The following is a 14,406-nucleotide window of genomic DNA, read 5'->3' as shown; positions in this document are numbered from 1 at the left end:
TCCCTTAACAAATGGGAAAGAGAATGATTACCAATTCTGTCCAGGCAATTCCATATCTGCTTGATCCATAGTTTCAATTTCCAACTTTCTGCACACTTCTCACTAATCGCATTAGCACACATACATTCTCCTATGATATTCCTAATGATGCAACCAGCCCCCACAGGCTTGGATTGACTTAAGCTGCAATGTCAAAATTGAGTTTGTACCTCCCTTCATCCTTCGTGCTCCATTTAGCAATATCCCTCCTCAAAGCTTTGTTGGATACATTACCCTCCAATGGTTTAAATTTCTCCCATTTCTTCCAAAAACAAGAAAATTACTGAGGGGGAGGAGGTGACACGGTATTTTAAAATTTAATGCTAATTTCAAAGTTGAAGCACAAAATAATGAAAACAGGGATACAAGGATTTATCACATGGAAACCCTATAGGGTAAAAACCACAGTTCGCTAAAATCAGAATGGACTGCAACCCAGCCAAAAAAAAGCAACAACACTTTGTCACACTTACAAGCAAGCTTAGGCTTAGACCTGTGCATCCAGTGCAACAACTCTTTCGCTCGGATGGCATCAACCATTTGAATCAAGGTAAGTGAATTCATGAACACAACAGCTTCTACTAAGCATGAGAGTTTTGAGTTTTCCCTAATTCACCTTTCTTACGGTTTGAACCTTCTTCAAAACCCCTCTCAGACCTCAATACATCCAAAAAAATGCACTTGTGTTACTGTTTTCATCTCCCTTTTAAACAGTATATTTCCATACACTGAAAAAAAACCTATGTACTAATCTGTATGCATTTTTTGTCAAAAAAAAAGTGTTGATCATGGAACTGTCATGCATGTGACTGCATTTCCACATGCCTTCCCAGTAGACTTCACACACAATCATCATAACTTCCTTTCAAGAAACGGCCTGTTCACCCATGCAGCTAGAACACGTTCTGTATTAAACTTTAAAAAAAAAAACACAACATTTTTGGTCTTTGGTCCACACCAAAACTTGCAGTCACTTTCCCATTATTCCCTCCACTACAGAATGATAACCGACTATCATATACACAGAGAGTTTGATGCTATTCTTTTCAACCTGCCAAAAAATATTCCACACAGACGCCAGTAATTGTTTTTTGCAGTTACAGCAATTCTCAGATATTTATATTCACCCAGATTCTTGCAACATTAATAAGGAAACGACAGGTTTCTTGGCCTCTACAAACATCCGATGCCAGGAAAAATGCAAACATAAAACATGTATCCTCCAATCATTATAGCTTATTCAGGTCTGCAGCAACACTAAAAAATTCCTGCTCGATACATGCAGAAGCCTTTTCACAGAGCAATCGATTTCAAGCAGAACTCAAAAATATACACAGTCAGGGACATCAGTTGGAAAAGTCAGAGAAAAAATGTTACACTCAAAACACTGACAGCGTATCCAAGGGACTGACAGCCTGATGCCAAATTTAGCATAAGAGTAACTGCCCAGTCAGGTATAGATGGCATCTTCAGTGCAGACGGTAACTACCAGGTGTCTAACTTAAAACAAGTTTGTTATTTGGCCAGTACTCTTTACATGTCTGGATAGCTACAGATTGACACTTATCATGAGCAAATAATGCCACTAAAGATGCCAGCCCATGCAGACATACACCAAGGAATATACTAACATCTTCTGCATCATTTTATCCCAGCTTGCTAAATGAGTATTAACTTTTTCAAGTCTTTAAGAAACTTGGATAATCTCATCCACTGACAGGCTCTGGTTGCTTAAAATCTCTCTCTCTCTTGTATTACTTCCAAAGATGCCATATGAGCTTCCAGATGTTGAGTTTTCAAGAGCTGCTGCAAATGTAATATCATTGCCATATTTGGGTATGTGTCCTCCAAATGCCAGCAACCTTTTATTTATAATGAGCAAGGACTAAGAAGAGACATGTCCCTCAGTCTATTCATTAATTTGACAATATATATATATATATATATATATATATATATATATATATATATATATATATATATATATATATATATATATATATCTCATTTTATGTAATTATATCTCATATATAATTATATATAGTCATAGGTTTATCCGACTGAAGCTACCAAACATCAGCACTCCCACCTAGCTGGGGAGGATAAACATATGTATTACCTCAAAGTAATATCAAGTTAGCAAGATTTAGAATATCTATCATTTTGATATTATGAGTATTAGCCTTCAGAATATATGATATTCACCAAATACTCTACGTAATGGTCTTCAGAGTATTAACAATTGATACTCACCATATACTCAATAAGGTAATGGTCTATAGAATATCAACATATGATATTCACCATTTTGATATCACATTTGAGTATTGGCCTTCAAAATATCAACATATGATATTCACCAGATACTCTTTCAGTAATGGTCTCCAAAATGAAATGCAAGATATTCAGCAAGTACTATGAGTAATGGCCTCCAGAATATCAAATCATATGATATTCACCATGTACTCTATGTAATGGCTTTTAGAACATCAATTTGTATAACATTCACCATATACTAAAAAATGTTCATAAGGTATGTGCACACGCATTCTCATAATGCTTACCATATAAACATCCACCATGCAAGGTATAATTTATCATGATTAGCATAGACATTGTAAGATATCCATCATAATAGAAAATTTTGTTATTGTAAGATTCACCTTCAATAACTTCTACAAAGACAAGTGATAATCATTTGGAAGTTGTCACTTCCTCGTGATGTTTAGAGGGGGTAGGCTCATTAAAATCACACAGTCACGAGGTATACTCATAAATCATAGTCCTCCTGATTACTACAATTTATCGATAACTATAGAATCCATATAGTTTATTGTCTTCAATCCTTTCAATCACTTCCCTCAGTTTGGGTCACATCCTATAATAGTTGACGTGTGCCCGTTGACCGATTCTACTTCCTTTTTATTTCCTCGGCTTCGTGGTTTTATAGAGTTGAGTGTTGACCGGTACAAATACTCTCATCTGGCATACGGTTCTTCTGTTGAGATTATGCGATCTGACACCTCTACTAGATCTCGTTGTTGGTATGCCCAGGCCACCTCTTTGTTGGGTTTGATTGGTATTGATATTGATCGTCTTCCTCCTTACCAATTTTCACTTGATGCTCCTACTCATCTTCTCCCCTCACGTCAGGAGTTGAACAAGCATGTCAGACAAGATATTTATAGACAGTACATTAACACTACTTGGATGAATCCCTCGAGAGGTTTGCGACCTAGGATGGCCTTCTATCCTAAGCATTTTCTTGAGATTCAAGATGGTATTATTGTTCACCCTACTTATCTCTATTGGCACTGGAATCATGCCTTACAGTTTTCTTTAGGCTCATTCAAAGTCAGTTCTCACCGCCTCAGGGCCTGGACCGATCACCATATGGATCAAGCTGATCAGATGTCAGTTGTGTATTTTGGCAAAGGTTGAGACTGAGATCCACTTCATTTTTCGATGTCCTCTTTATTATGAGATCAGAGGGAGATTTTACTACCTTTTCAGAGACTGTTCTTCTCTTTCGATGTTCTTTAGCTATATTGATCAGTGGTGTCTTGCACTTTATCTTCAAGAGGCCACCCACCTTCGTGAGATTACCCTGCAGTGTTTTATACCTCAGAGGTGTACTTCAAATCAGCTCATTACTGTCTTTTTCTCTCCCTTGTCTCCTTCGCGGGGTTTGAAAAGGCCTTCCAGTACTTCTCATTCCAAATCGGTTAGACACTACACCAATCTCTCCAGGTGGCTACAATCCTACAACAGCTCTACACGACATTCTAAGACTATGGACCGTTCACAGGTTTACCCCTCTATTATTGATTTCTTTGTGACAAGGAAGGACCCTTAGTTCGTTACCTTGTCTTCTTTCTTGTTTTGTTTCTTGCTTTTATTTCTTCTCAATCACCGTTTGGTGCTTCTACTTGGCTGGCTCTTCTGTTTGTATGCTAAATCCCGTAAACCTAGTTGGTTTCTCGTGGACATTAATATTATTATCTTATCTTATCTATGTTGGCGATGCAACTTGTATGAGGTTGTTCAATGGCTATTTATCTCTCTCATTTATCTGTTTGGAATATTGTAAATTGATTCCAGAGTACGCTCCATGTGAGCTTCCATTATTGAAGACCTTGAATGCTTCTGGCACAAGTCTCCAAAAAACATGATCCACGTAATTAAAATTGTTCACCTGCTTGTCAGTATCCTATGGTTTGATCTCTACTTGAAGCTTTACAAAGAAAAAAATCTCGAAGTATCTTGAAAATATGTTTGTGCCTATATTGCTTGTATTTAAGATAGTTGACTACACCATCTTTAGCAAACAATTACCTCGACTTGTATTTTTGCACCTTTTACATACTTGTGGGCCTATGTTCCTTTATGACTTGGTGTACTTAGGTGTCATGCATTTTTAAACCCTAAAATATCGCTTGTGAATCGGTTTGATACCCTCTCAATATGATAGTATGTTCGATATCAATCTTGGTGCGCAAGTTTTACTATGCTTTTCCTATGGTCAACTTGACGTGTCTTCCCTTCCTTCAATTCAAAGATTCTTGTATGCCAACTAGTCAGGGTCTGACAGTTGATGTGGATAATATTACACGGTAATAAGAGTACAATCTGTCTATCAATACATAGGTTTCTTCCTTTGAGCCAAGTGCAATAGAGCCACCACTTAGGCTAATCGAAATTGGTTGAAACATTGTCAATACACATACCCAAATCAACTAAAACATAAAGCAAGACGCATCCCCAGTGGTTTCCACCTCACATTCGTTGGGAATCAACATTATTTCCAATACTGCAATGTTAAAATCACTCGCCAAACACAACAAGCTCCTATCATCAGTGCAAATCTCTACACCACAGGTCCAAATAAATTTGTGGCACCCAACTTTCACCAAGAAGTAAGTCGTTAATTCTTTGTACCTAGTTTTATAAAGGATTTTAACACGTCGAGCTCTGTCAAACTAAGTTCAAGAACACTACCAAATCTGGGAACACATATATAACATGTCCAAAGTAGTTCTTTCATCACAAATCCTTGTTCTTTAACCAATCAAGCTCTATAAGCATTTGGAGTGTTTTTCATTGTATTAATCTGCAACTAGGCTCTAATACCATGTTGATTTTTCAAGGGTTGTTGCAAATGTAATAGCACTACCATATTTTGGTATGTGTCTTCCAAATGCCAATGACCTTTTATTTATAATGAGCAAGGACTAAGAATAGACATGTCCTATAAGGGACATGTCTATTCGTTACTATGACAATTAATATAGCAATAAATATAATTTTATATTAATATATATCATTATTATATTAATTTTTCTCATTTTATGTAATTATATCTCATATATAATTATATATAGTCATAGGCTTATCTGACTGAAGCTACCAAACATGAACACGAGCGAGCTACGAGCGAAGCCTACCTTAAGTTTCGAACTCGCATAAATTACCACTACATCCATTGATATGAATATTAATATGCTTGGACTAGAGGTTTTGGTAAGCGTACACTAGGTGATGTGGGCATGCAACCAGTCTCGAGGGAGGAATAAACCAGGCTCTACCTAGTCACCCACCCACGTAGAACTAACTTTCACATTGGGCACCGACAATAGAGTAAAGCCTGGGATACTAACCCCTTGAAAGACAAATAAAACACCAATGGCATCGTGTCTATCCCAATTGGTGCTAAGGAGCCATACGTCACTATTGGGCAATCAGACTTAAAGTAATAATAAAGGATGTATTTAAGTTTGATTTAAAACTAGTAAAGAAAGGCATGACTCTTGTGTGAAAGGTTTTAAACAAGGTTGCATGGGTACTCGTAGCCACACCCCTAGTACTCGTACCCACGTACCCAAGTACCAAGTACACGTATCCCATGTACTGGGTACTTGGTGGAGAGCATCATAGCTAAGGACCTTGATTAAGATTCTGAATTTTTTTTTGGTTTTTTATTTTTGTATTAGCTTGTTGTTTATCAAACTTAATTCAATACCAAATCAGTTTGAAACTTTGATACTCATTAACAATAAACTTTATCACTGTTCAAGTCATAAGTTTATCATTTGCAATATGTCATTGTCATATGATTTAGGATCTTCTTGTTCATGTTTAAAGTCTGCCTTCTTTGTTATGCATCTAAGCATTTATCATGTATTATTATTTCAAACATATAGCAAATCTGAAACTGAAAACAATACATTACATTTGCAAACTTTATCACTATTCTTGTTTTGAAAAACCATTGTCATGACTCATAATTTCAGATTTTTTATAAATATAAAAGTATAATTTTTAAATAAGTTTGACATACCCAAGTACCTCCGTCCCCTATTATAAAAAATACTTTAAACATTAAACATTCAGCAATAGCATATATATATAATTTGACTTATGGCTCATATTTTCAAATTTCTTGTTTTGAATGCTCCATTTCATGACTCATGACATATATTTTGATTTTTATATTTTCTATAAAATATTAATTATATAGAAAAAATTAGGCATACACACGTACCCCCGTCCCCTACTTTGGAAAATATGTATACCCTTACCCGTTCCCATTCCCGTACCCACATACCCGTGCAACCTTGGTTTTAAATGAATTGAAAAAGATAAGGAGATGCAGAGAAGAATATCAGAGTCAGCAGTGTGTATTTAACAAGAGTAAGGAGAATGATACGATTTGTATAGTACCTATCCACCGTGTATTGAAAGCTATCCATGTGGATGAAGGGTAGAGGTAAGTATTATTAGTCTATGAATATGTTAGTTAAGATATTTAAATATATATAGTCGGGATATGGAAATAATAATTAGAATATGGACTGTGAATATTATTCAAAGTTATGGTATATTGTTTAATATCATTTAAAGGTAAATGTTATAGTCTTATATAATATATTATAGTTATCATGGATATGAGATCCATTAAATATTATCAATTTTGAATATAGATTTTTTATTTGACTAATATGAACATAATGGCCTTGAATTTAGAGGCTCTTAATTCACTCAATGTCACATCTTTCTGAAACAACAATAATCACTTTATTGAAATGGAGAAGAGAGTGTTACGCCAAGGTTGCAACTCTTGGCGATTCTAGAACGTCATTGGAAAGTTGTGAAGAAACACAAATGGTTGGAATATATCCCATCTAAAATGCATGACATGGATTATTATTGCTACAAAAATTTACTCTCCGGATCTCTCAAGGGTTTGTTGCACTTAATTGAGGGAGGAGAGGGTAAGGTTGGAGGATCTGATCATATTAAAGTAAGTATAAGAGGTATATTATTTTAAGTCCTTCTTACACATTGTTTTATTAGATATATTATTAAATTTTCTTAAATGAGAATTTATTAGTAAAGTATCTTAAATTAAAAATGATATTTAATAAATTAATAATATGTTTTGTTACATATAAATATGTTAACCAATATAAATGATTAGTATTATTGTGAGTTACTAATATTGTTATTGAAATATAACTGAAATGAAATGAAATTTAAATATATTTATAAATATTGAGTTTCTAGGAGAATGTCATTTAAGGGAAAGTCATATATATAGAAGTGATGTATTGTGTTATCTTAATTCTATTATTGAAATTAAAGAGATGTTATAATCATTTATGTTGTTAGTAATGGGCATGAGTTAAATTACTAACATCCTAATTAATATTAATATGTTATAAGAGCTATGTGCCTTGATCTTTTCCTCTAAGAATGTTATTGCAGGAAGAGGGAGCTTGACATTTTGTTAGAGGCAACCTCGAAAGAGAGGGAGCAGATGGAGGTTGTGACTCAGTCAAGCTTTGGTGATCTTGATTATATTGATTCAAAGGGTGTAAACAATGTTGAGAGGGATCCTCTAGTGATCAATAAATTGCCACAATCAAGAGGACCGTGACTTATGGATATACCTCGTGACTATGTGATTTTAATGGACTTGCCCCCAATATATGATGGCGATCTTATGTGATGCAAAATATATTATTAATCAAAAGTTCTAACAAATACCTTTGCATGAACAAAGGAAATTTGAGTTGTTGTGAGACGTTAATGAAGCTTTTAAGAATTCATTTGAACTATCTACAAGTCTCTCTTTGATGAATGAAGCTCAACGTATCAATTGTAGATTCATTCATGTGGCACAGTCGTACTCAATCTAGATATTGGCGAATCGTGGATGAGTTTGTTTTTACTTTTAAGCTCATTGAATATTTGGATCCTCAATGGATGAAAGGAGAAAGTTGGAACTTAGAAAGAAATTGCCATATTTGATGTGGTGTAAAAGTGTTCAATGATATAAGAGTTGGAATTTTATATTGTGGGGGGGGGGGGAATTATAACCAATGTTTCATTCCCACTTGAACCATCCTTAGAAAAGGAGATGTTCCATGACCCTCACGGGCAAATAAATACTTGTATTTTTTACATTTATCTATTCATTTATTTGTAATTCTATACATACTATAAGGGTTATTTGCTTTGATGTTTTCCTTTATGTTTGAGGATATTCTTGCAGGAAAAGAAGAATGACACATTAGACAACGTATGAGAGTAGCGTAAAAGAAGTTGTGATCAAGCTAGATAGAGTAAGGCTCTTGAAGAAAATATCTTTGATAATTTAGATTATGATTTTTCTTCTACATTGAGAGGGAGTATGACACTTCTTCAAAGGCAGCACAAGAGCTTAGAAGATTGATACTCAAAAGGAGTCTAGAAATACATGTGTAAATTGCATTGTTTTGATGGGCCTACTCTCAAGTGCATCATGAGGAAGTATTGACTTATTACTTGAAAATCAGAAGATTAATATCAAATCGAGAGTAATTCTGACAAGAATCCTTTCGGGAAGAGAAACTCTAAGGGAGTAACTAGAGGACCTGACTTCCCAAGATGAATGTTCAGATGGAGAATTTTGAGGTGCAATCCTTTGTACATAATATCTTCTCTATAAGGAGAAGCTCTATGTGAAATTCCTTGTAATGCATTTTTTCTGTGAGAGAATGAGGTGAAAGCCTTTGTACTACCCTCTGATTGAGTTCATGGTGGTTACTATTCGGATTCTGGTTCAGATGCAGGGTCAACATTCGGGTTCAAAATTCGATCATATTTTTTTGGGCTGGGTTTGGATTCATTTTGGGTTTGTCCGTACAATACATATATAGCAAATACATTCATACAGTACTATGCTAATTTTGAAGTAATTTAGCAAAATACACCACCAATATATATTAATGATTTAGTTCGAAACACTCATCTCAAGTCTCAATTTGTAGGAGCTGATAGTACCATGAATAACTTGAGATTGCTTCTCTATTTGATTTATCAACTAATGATCAATATTATAAACAAAACATATTCAAAACAGCTACTTGCAAAAATCATGAACATATTCAAGAAAACATATCAAAACTCAACCAAGATATTATCCTTTCAAGATAATATAAATGCAAATTGAAAATCTAGAACTTGTTGGTCCAATGACAGCTGATCTCACACATTGATGCTAAATATGGAATTAAGAATTTGGAAATACTGAGTTGTCCAAAAGACAATAAAATTAATCAATTCCGCCCAAATTCTTCTTACAATCGATCAATGTCACCAAAGGTCTCCCTAGGTTCGACTGCATAAAAGAAAATTTGTTTAAAATAGTCCTAACCAAGGTCCCTTTTGCTGAATGTGCAGCGACTTTACCAGTTAAACAACGAATTTAACACGACTTCGAATTGAATTCGAATTTACAGCAAATCGACTTCCGAATTTGCATATAGGTGAGCGAATATGGAAACTTAGATATTAACTAATGATCATTAACTATAGAGACATGTCTCTTCGTGAGACATGTCTCCTCCTCTCATATTTATGAGTCTTCAAATCTGACGTTGGAAGATATCAATCACATTGGCGATGTTAGTACATTTGTAGAAAATGATCCATGTTACTCATCAATAATATGCTTTGCTAATCCAAAGTTTTATAGGCAAATTCTTCAGCTTTTCCCAAGGTTGCATGGATACACATGCTACACCAAGGATGTGTACCCAAGTACCAAGTAGTCGATGGAGAGCTCATAGCAAAAGACCTTGATTAAGATTTATGGTTTTTGTTTCGGATTTTGGTTTGTGTATCAAATTGTTGTTTATCAAGCTTAATTCAAAATGCAATTAGTTCAAAACTTTGATAAATCAACACTAAACTTTATCATTTTTCAACTCAGAAGTTCATTATTTGCAATATGTTGTTATATGATTTATTATCCTCTTGTTCATGTTTAAAGTCAGCTTCTTTGTTATGCATCACAATTACATATTATTATTATTATTATAATCACAAGCATATTGCAAATCTGAAACTGCAAAGAATACATTACATCTGCATACTTCCACTATTTTTGTTTTGAAAACCATTGTCATAACCCATATTTTTAGATATTTTACAAATATTAAATTATAAATAAAAATAGTAGTACTTGTACCTTAAGTACCCCTATCCCCTATTTTGAAAAATAGTCGTACTTGAGCCTGTACATGTACCTAAGTACCCAAGTACCCTCGTCCACGTCCAACCTTGGCTTTTCCATGGTGATTGTGTGTCAGGCCTCCAAAGCAACAATTCTACAATCAAAGATCTCCTTCCCCAAGGTAAACTATTTTGTTCATTTCAATCTTCAACCAATTTTCTAGATTGTTTGCTACAACTTTATATATTATATTGCATAATGAGGAGGATTAGTAGTTTGCAAGGCAGGGCACTCACTCTTTTTAGGCATTAGGTAAGATAAGATATTAATGTCCAACAAGAGAACACAAACGGACCTAAGGGACTAAAAGTCAAACAGATGCCAGAAAGTAGTAGGACCACCAGATGGTGTCCGAGAAAAGGGACAAGAACAAAGCAAGAAGCAAACAAAGAGAAACAACACTATACAAGAGAGACTACGAAACCACCAAACAACTAGCAATTCATAGTCGTCAAAAAGTAGCTCAACATCAAAGGATAACTATTAATGTGCAGAGGAGTTTGAACCTATCGCCAAAGAGAGGAGGGTCATTGTCACTGGTGGTGCATGTGTATGGTCTCACCATGGTCTCACAGATCTGATGTGAGAAGCTGTAGACAAGTTCCCACACCACTTGGTCCCTCTAGGAAAGGTAACCAGAGTGAAGAAGGAAGCAATAAGTTGATGAAGGGATCCAAATCTAGAGGGGAAAGACTCCCAAAGAGTGAGATCCTAAGGACAGAAGGCCTCATAGAGATAGAGTGCAACACATCACTGATCATCATAACTTAAGGAGGATAGGGACCTACACTCTCTGAATAAGCAATGGAACCTCCCCCAAATCTCATAGTAGATAGAATAATAGAATAGGAAATGGATCCCAGTCTCAACCACACCCATGTCACAACACTAATAAAACTGCTCATCTTTGTTGGTCTGGTAATTTGTTTGGATATGGAGCCGATGAGAGCCAAGAGCCTACCTGGATACATTAAGGCATGAGGCCACCGTCGGGAGTAGTAAGGTCGAACAATAATGCCATCCTGAATGTCAAAATAGTGCTCTACATAGAAGCCCATAGGCAAGTGGAGACCCGCCGACAAGTCGACCCAAGTCACATGAACAAAACTCCTATAGATGTCCATCCTGGTAATCTCAATCAACTTTGACTGAGGAGGGAGGAGATGAGCGAGAGCATCCAGAGAATACTGAGAGGAAGGTAGTCAATATCAATACCCACAAAGCTTAGCACACTCGAGGCTTGAGCATACCAACACCGAGCATAACTAGTAGGTTATGAAGCTACAATCAAAGCTAAGGAACAGTAGGCCAAGTAGGAATAACAGTATCTGCCATCAACAAAGTTTGCAAAGCCCCTGAATCTGTGAAGTAACCATACCATATCAAAGATTGTGAAAAATTTGAGGGGATAAGCACCAAACTCGACCAAGATAATACTGGTACTAATCGGCTGACAGAGAATGAGACATCAAAGAAGAAGAGTCTGCACCCTCTATACCAAAGCCCAGTCAATAGCCAATAGGGAGGGCCTATAGATGTTCGAGCCATAAAGGACAATAGGTCTAACCAAGAAGTCTAAGATATGCATCTTAAACATGCTATACTAGAAATGATGTTTGAAGCACTGCCTCTCAAGTAAAGCAAGTAAACCTAGCCCCTTGATAACCCACGATGTCATGGTCAATTATAGACCAAAACACGGCCCAAAAAACCAGATGCCCAAATAGCTGTAGTTGGAAGTCATCTCAATCTCAATCCCTCTAAAGAAGAAATGGAGATGAGCGGTTTTCAAGCAGTTGAAAACCATAACCCAAGCTTGCCCAAGTTGACCACCAACTGTCGAGAATCACAAAAGGAGGTCAACCCATCCAAAAGACGTTGTAACCCATCAGGGGAGGAAGACAAAAACACCACGTTATCAGCAAAGAGAAGGATGAAAATCAAGTCCTAATGAAGATAACACTCGTCCTCGAGAAGCAAGAAACTCCTCAAATAGGTCTAAAGCTCATCAATGGAAATACCAAACAATGTAGGAGATAGTAGGAAGCCCTGCTTGACCACAATAGAACTTTGAATAAAATGGGAGAAGCCTAGAAGAGTTCTGCTACAACCAACGACCCTCTCGTTAAGCCTCATGACGACCACAAGCAGAACCTCGGAAACCCCAATATCCCTAAGTCTCTGAAATAACATCGAGTGGGGAAAGCATCAAAGGCTTTGTGAAAGTCTACAAAGTAGTAGAAGGCTTTTGTCGAGCGGTGTCGAGTCTCCCCAATATTGGTCCTAAGAGTGAGAATGTAGTCAATAGTCTGAAAATCTGCTCTGAAACCAGCCTGGTCTCTAGCCCTGCAATCTAATTTGTCCATCCATCTCGTGAGAATAATGCACAAAACTCCGATATAAAGTTTGGCAAAGGTATGCCCAATCATAATGGTCATGTCGTTCCCCGGATCAGAGGTTGGCCCAGCCTTGTGGATCGGGTGGATAACATGGTGCGACAAAGATGGCGGAAAACCACTACACACCACTCTGTTGAAGAGAGCAAGTTACGAACTAAGAATAAAAATCCCCAACTTGAAGAGCCTTGCCTGAAATCCTTCCTCATTAGTAGTCCTGCGACAAATCATGGTTCTAACGGCCTTAACAATGGTGGAAATGGTAAAGAGGTAGCAGTGGAGAGGGGGGACATGCAAAGGGGAGGTTGACCAAAAATGTCGTAGAGGGTGACAATGTAGGAGATGACGAAGCTGAAATCCAAGTTAGCAAGGAAAGTGGCAAGAAACGCATGTGCGCCAAAAGTGCTTCAAGAAGGCCCCAAGGGAAGAGTTGTGGGATCTGCACAGCTTTAGGTAAAAGAGACACTTCTTCCAACGAACAAAGCTACAATAGGAGAGTCTGACCCAAGGGAAGGAGGGATCCTGAGTGGTGAAGGTGGAACGAACAAGGCGATGAAAAGACTTGCAATCATCATCAAACCAACAATTTTGGGGACAAGAGTTGGGGCGAGAAGGAGGGGCAGCGAGGGGGGCAGAAAAGTGTGGGAAAACGAGGGTGTGGGCCTCCCAAATCATCATCTAGATGGTGTCAAACATGGTGGAAGCACATGACAAGTCTATGAAGGGAGTGGCTCGAAGAAAGCATTTGAGGTGGGCAATGAAGAGGTCACGATTTGCATCCACTAAGGAAAAGGTGGTGCAGGAAGGTGAGGGTAGCACAGGGGGTCGGAGAAGGCGTAGACAAGGGTGGCAGGTTGGGTGGGGGAAGGGGCACAGATGGTGAGACTGGAGAAGGAATGTTAAGCCAACAGAAGGTGGGAAATAGAGAAGTGGCTAACAAAGGGGATGAAGGAGGTGCAGGTGAGGGTGTAATCAATGAAACTAACACCACCACAATGGGGCCAGCAAGTAAACAACCTAGAATCGGGGAAGCAAGGAAGCTCGTTAAGAACCACAAGAGCAGAAGAATCACAGAGATGGAGTTGTTTGCCATACCATGTCAAGGGGTCATCAATGTCATCAGAGGAGCGTTCTAAACCATTCATAGCACTGTCAAACTCAGAGGTGCATAATGAATGAGATCGCAGATCATGAAAAAGGGGCTTGAAGATCTCTGGTACGGGCTTGGAATCCCCTAGAATAACCAAGTTCCCCAAAGAAGAGAATTTGTCAATACAATTGCAGAGGTCACTACAAGAGTCACCCTCGGGGCTATGAACCGCATATGGAGATGTAGCTGATAGGAAATAACAAACCGCAATGATAAGATCTCTGCCCAATCTACCTCTGATATGAACCACATGAATATAGCAA

The 14,406-nt window shown here is 37.2% G+C and overlaps 1 protein-coding gene across 3 annotated transcripts in view; it reads right to left on the bottom strand.

The window, feature by feature from the left end:
- The window catches only part of LOC149529210 (Tetratricopeptide repeat (TPR)-like superfamily protein), a 185,194-nt gene that overhangs the window by 31,678 nt on the left and 139,110 nt on the right, over window positions 1–14,406 (bottom strand). The window lies entirely within an intron of this gene.

The sequence above is a fragment of the Cupressus sempervirens genome, chromosome 11 (assembly GCF_028749045.1).
Source record: "Cupressus sempervirens isolate cs-2001-9-10 chromosome 11, ASM2874904v1, whole genome shotgun sequence".
NCBI classification, from domain to species: Eukaryota; Viridiplantae; Streptophyta; class Pinopsida; order Cupressales; family Cupressaceae; genus Cupressus; species Cupressus sempervirens.
Note: the sequence above shows the minus strand (reverse complement) of the source record. Positions and strands in the feature narration are given on the sequence as shown.